This window comes from Aplysia californica, unplaced genomic scaffold, assembly GCF_000002075.1.
Source record: "Aplysia californica isolate F4 #8 unplaced genomic scaffold, AplCal3.0 scaffold00076, whole genome shotgun sequence".
Lineage (NCBI taxonomy): Eukaryota > Metazoa > Mollusca > Gastropoda > Aplysiida > Aplysiidae > Aplysia > Aplysia californica.
In genome coordinates, this window is record NW_004797346.1 from 1,464,273 (window position 1) to 1,470,242 (window position 5,970).

The window sequence follows — 5,970 nt, forward strand, 5'->3', positions numbered from 1 at the left end:
ATCGGAGGTACCATTGTGACCAGGACTGTTGAAATGTTGGCCAACTGGTGTGCTGGAGTTTTTCTGGACTGAATACCTATGGTTATTAAACCTAGCTCTTAGTGTGGTGGTAGTTTGACCTACATATTGAGCTGGACAGACTTTACAGGATATCATCATCATCATCATCATCATCATCATCATCATCATCATCATCATCATTGCATTTATAGAGAGTATAATAACCAAAATAACTACTCATCAGCATGCTCTATTAGTATGCTGCTTCAAAGACAGAACAAAGCACTTAAAAGGTGGCTGGGTGACGTTACTGTCTGTTCCTACTTTCTTTTCGCAGGTATTGAATAGGAACCAAGGTGTTGACATCCTTCTCTTTTTTTATCTTATTGGGGACACTTATTCTGGTCCCTCGAAAACATTTAAAGACTCGCTGTTTGCGGGTAAATTAAAAAGAAGCATAACTGGGTTATTTTTACAGATTGTTTCCTTTATATCAAAAATGTAGAAAGCATCCAACTACCCCTTATGTAGTCAGTTCTGTCTTTGATACAGTATAATATTAATAGATCATGCTGTAAAGTGCGAGTACGTATATGAGCCGTGTTAATGATATTATAATAATTAATAACATTTTGTCATAACTAAAAATTACATAATTCATATCAAGCATTTCATTATGAATTATGCAACTCTATGTTTCTGTTGTGCTAGATGGTTTGAAAGGGGCCGCCACATGGTATTTGGTCTACTACTGATCGGACATTGTGTCCGCTATAAGCTCTTAAAGTCTTTGCGGACGCAGCAGACACATATGACCTATTAGTAGCACACCAAAACCAATGCTTCGACATATTTCGAACCATCATACACAAATCAGAAGAATGGATTTGACCATTTCATAGTATGCATGCTATTGCTTGCCTTTTCAAATACATGTAAAGAAAAGAGAATTGAAGAATCTGTATGAATAAATAAGTCTTGCTTCTTTTTAGAGTACCCCAAAACAGCGCGTCTTTAAATGTTGAAGACAGACTAGAATGCGTGTCGTCAAAGAGTTATGAGTTAAATTGAAACTGTTATAGTATAATGGTATGTAGTTTACGTTGTAAACAGCGATTGTATGTGTGTCTGCTTAAAATAAATGAAGTTATTCTAATAAGTGTATACATAATAATATAGAGGTCACAAGTTTCGAGTAACAAATCAGGATTAGCCTCCAGCTATACTTGAAGTATGCTTTTTGTTTTCTTCTACCTTTCATTTTTCTTTTCTTTTTCTTTCTTTCAGTTGGAGGCAAGGGAGGCTGAGCATCGTCGTGTGCCAACTGGTAGTGGAAATAAATCTGCCAAAACTTAGAAGACTCTCTTTGACCAATATTACCCTTCCAAGCAAAGAAACAAGAACACAAAAATGCCCACAAAGAGGAACATTGATATTATGAAGGTGATAATTATTTAAACTACATCATGGCTGTTTTTAAAATAGCTTGTCTGTTTGCTATCGCTTGTTAAGATAAAGTGAACAAAACAAAACACCCCCATCCCCCAACAAGAACAAAAACAAAAACAAAAGTGAAACGGGTAGAGCTGCCAGTTCAAGGCAATTGGTTTGTGACCAGGAACTACGCGCCGCCACAGCAGACAAGATACAACTAACCCCCCCCCCCCCCCCCTTCCCCAGAACCCGAAAAGTCGTACTTATGTTTGTGTCCTTGAAGAGAGAGAGAGAGAGAGAGAGAGAGAGAGAGAGAGAGAGAGAGAGAGAGAGAAGGAGGGATGGAGATAAGATAAATAAGTGGGGAGGGGGGAGGGGAGAGAACGGCTTGAAAAGTGTAAGGACAGTAAAAGATACTTGATAATTGATTTCACGCTAATCTGCAGACATATTATTATATATTGGGCTGTTGTGCGAAATGGACTGAGGAGGTTAAAAAGCTTAAAATTGCGGCGTCTTTTGTCCACATGACAAATGAACGAACATAAAAATTAATTAATGAACAAAAAAGACGAAACAAGCATAATCTGCCCTCTTAACACACAAAAAGCCAAAATAGCCAAAAGATCAATCATGGGGTGGGGTAGAGAGAAAACATCATGTCTTTCAAAAAAAAAGAGTAGAAAAACAGTCATCTTAGTAGACAAGTAAACAACCTTCAAAACTAACTAAAACAATCAAATGAGAAAAAAAGAAATGTTTAAAATTGACCGTTACCTGCCGGGTCCCTGTTTATCAACAACCAAATCACCAAAATGCTGCAAGCAGACTTACGAATTAATCATTCTTTTGTTCACTCATTTAGTCAAAAACAACTCGGAACGTTCACTTCTGTTAATTGTTATGACTAGCACTTTGCTCACGCGAGCTAAGGCATAAACGTTGTAACTTTACCCATGCGAACTCCGGAACAGTAGCAGGAGAAGAGACGTTATGCACGAGCTGAGAAGTGTGGGGAGTGTGGAGAGAGGAGGCAGGGGAGAAAAAGAAGAAAAGTAGTGGTAGGGTGGGATTTCTTTTTGGATCCGTCAGATCTTAAAAACATCGGCCGTACTTTCCCCAGTGAGATGTAAACAAAGTTTTGTTGATAGTGGGTTTGATTTTGTGAGCGTGCGTGCGTTCGTGCGTGCGTGTGAGTGTGTTTGTGTGTGTGTGTGTGTGTGTGTGTGTGTGCGTATTTGTGTGTGTGTACGTGTGTGTGTGTGTTTCTGTGTGCGTGTGTGTGAGAGAGAGAGAAAGAGAGAGAAAGAGAGAGAGGGGGGGAGATAACCAAAGAGAGAGACAGATAAAGAGGGGGAGAAAAAGAGTGCTAGAGAGAGAGAGAGAGAGAGAGAGAGAGAGAGAGAGAGAGAGAGAGAGAGAGAGAGAGAGAGAGGGAGGGAGAGAGAGGGGGGGGGGGGGAGAGCGAGTGTGCGCGCGTGTGTGTGTGTGTGTGTGTGTGTGTGTGTGTGTGTGTGTGTGTATGTGTAAGGGAGAGAAAGAGGTACACAAGACAGAAAGGGAGATACTTTGAGGTTTTGGATTATCGAACGTTGTATAAAGAAAACGTGTGAGTGCACCTTATCCAAGAGCTGATAAAACGAAATAAGTATGGGATCACCGAGGGCAATAAGGGCACGTGCTCGTGTTTCTGTGCATTATTCCTCACAATTATGTATATTTGTGTATGTTTTTGTTTGTGTATACATGAGTGTGTTTGTTAGTGTGTGGAGTGGGGAATTTTTGTGCAGATAGATAGATAGAAATAGACAGCGAACAATAAAACGCTATAAAGCTCTGGTAAGCCCGAACGTTGCAAGGCTTCTCTCTTTTGTTATTTCCATTTGCGCAAATTTCAGACGTACGCTAAATCCGCGTAGATCTACATCCTTACGCACGGGAGGTCTAACCAGCCATTTTATATTTCAGTACTAGACGGGTTCGAAAACAACACACAAATACAAAATGCAGACAAGAGCACTAAACGAAGAATAATGCCAGCGTCGTAGGAACTGTCTTATATTACTCTTCTCCTGTCTTGAAGCAGACAAAAACCTTTACCAGAAGGTTCTCTTGTTTAGCCTTTCGTTCTGCTCTCTGTCAACATATTTATCTCACGGACGAGGGTGGTTTGTGGGTTTTTGGTGGCTGTGGTGAAATGTGGGGAACGGAGATGTCAAGATTCTGTACTAACAAACACAAGGATGATTCCATTTTGACTAAGATTCCGTAGATTAATGTGTTTGGGCACACGTCAAAAGCAGAAAAAGAAAAGAAATGAAAACAAAAGTAACAAAAAATAATAATCGTAACTAAATTGGTGTTTGTAAGCCGTGTTTTGTACGCGTGTTGTCAAGTGTGGGCGCAAGCGTGTGTGTGTGTGTGTGTGTGTGTGTGTGTGTGTGTGTACGCGCGCGCGTGTGTGTGTATATTTGCGTGTGTGAGTGAGTGCGTTTGTGTGTGTGTGTGTATGTGTGTGTATGTGTGTGTGTGTGTGTGTTTGTGTTTATGTATGTGTGTATGTCTGTAATTGATAAGATATTTTACAGTTGGCTCTCATAAAGACTACGGATTCCAATGAGTGCGTGTGTGTATGTATTTTTATGTATGTGCGTGTTTGAGTTTGTATGGCTGTATGTATGTGTGTGTGAGTATGTGTGTGTGTGTGTGTATGTGTGTATGTGTGTGTGTGTGTATGTGTGTGTGTGTGTGTGTGTGTGTGTGTGTATGTGTGTGTTATCAAGAAGTTATTTGTGCGGTTGACTCTCATGAAGACTACGAATTCCAGAAATCTTCTACGCATGTACACATACTTTTTCATCTAACAAGCTAACCAGACAGACGTCAAAACAGCACTGATAAAAACGAAGAACTTAGCAATGCTCTGCTCATGAATATAATAGGCCTTTTTCCCACAGCAAGTCTCCGGTACAGGGGGTATAGTTAATTATTGTTCACGCGGTTTTTATTCTTGTTATTGTTGTTAATAGTGGTGGTTGTTGGAGTGAATTACAGTTCTGCAAGCCAACATGCTGACGACTATGTTATTATTATTAAGCTGAATATTCATCGATAAAAATATTTAGGAATGGGAAGTAACTTGAGCAGAGCACACCAGAGCATCCATCAACCATGGGTTATTGGTTTTTTTTTTAAAAAGAAAGATATTTCACCTTCACCCTGCGGTCCATTCAAGTATAAAACGTAACAAAGCATGTGTTGTCTTTTTTTCTTCTTTTTTTGAAAATGTTTTACTGCTCTCGCAACTGCATGGTCATATGAGCGCGCGGGACACATTTAACATTTTTAAATGGCAGGAAATTTTGAATTTTGTCCGGGTGGCCACCGAAGCCTACTCTTATCGATTTTGGATCACCAAGGGATCTTTAACGTGCGCAACTTGCACACGGGACCTCCGAGATTTTTCGTCCTTTTCCGAGAATTCTAAGTGTAGATCTGTCCTACCATAAGATCAGGGGTATGGTTGAAAGACAGCAGTATGAAGGAGCCAAGGAGTAGCATTAGAAAGGTTGCAGAAAGAGTCAGGGGCCCAGAGGAGGGGGGCAAAGGGGGAGAGTGGGGGCAGAAATTGGAGACGACAGCAGACAACAGAGCATAACTAGAGAGCAGGAAAGGAGGTGAAAGGAGACACTTTTAGAGAAAAAACATTTTCGTCGCTATCCGGATTCGAACACGGGACCTATTGAATGAGAGGCGAACACTTTATCATCTAGGCCATGAAGCCCCCCGCCCTCTCCCAATTCAAGTAAAAAACGTAACAAAACATGTGTTGTCTGGGAAATTCATATTTTAAGTGTGAGAAGTTCAGAACACCTCGACTTTCCTTGATAGGTGACAACGTATACAAAGGAAACTTCTAAGCAAGCTTCAGGTGCATCCTATTAAAATCTAAAATTAAGACGTAAAAAAACCCTCTGCTCTTGGCTGGAAATCAGATCTCCCTGACCCATTAGCGCACTTCTGCTCCCCTTGTAATACCCTGTACATTCATCATCCTTCTGTTGGTTACCGTACACTAATACCACCCCCCCAAAAAAAAAACACCAAAAACAACAACAACCGCTGCAATTTATGTCAACAACAAAATCCAACTCAAATTTGTGTTATAGCCTTGTGTCAACTGAAAATCATTTTAATATATCATTAGATTTAAATAACGATTTGCGTCTTAGCCTTCAAAGAATGGGTTTCATCGACAAGAGATAGCTTGAGGAATATTTTTTTGGGGGGATGCAAGTTTATGTTCGAGAGCATAACTCAAGCCCACACAGTTCGCATCTATGTTTTTGCACAACCTCGTGGAAATATAAAGATTCCTTTCACCTTCAAGCACTTACATAAAAATGAATTTTTTAAAATGGAAACTCTTTTTTTTAAAACTCTGTCGATATCGCAACTTTGTACTAAGATGCTGAGTCGATTTACCGTTTATCTAAATTACTGTAGTGAACGGCGAGGTCAAAGAGTCATGAACTC

The 5,970-nt window shown here is 40.1% G+C and overlaps 1 protein-coding gene across 2 annotated transcripts in view; it reads right to left on the reverse strand.

Annotated features, from left to right (window-relative positions):
• LOC101862103 overlaps positions 1–5,970 on the reverse strand; it is a 67,522-nt gene that overhangs the window by 38,266 nt on the left and 23,286 nt on the right. The window contains exon 1 of one of the 2 annotated variants that reach the window (XM_035968696.1): positions 2,212–2,451. The exons of the other annotated variant lie outside the window; for it this stretch is intronic. The gene's annotated coding sequence lies outside the window, so the exon portion shown is untranslated. Of the gene's footprint in view, positions 1–2,211; positions 2,452–5,970 lie in introns of those variants that run through there. 2 annotated transcript variants of the gene reach the window in all.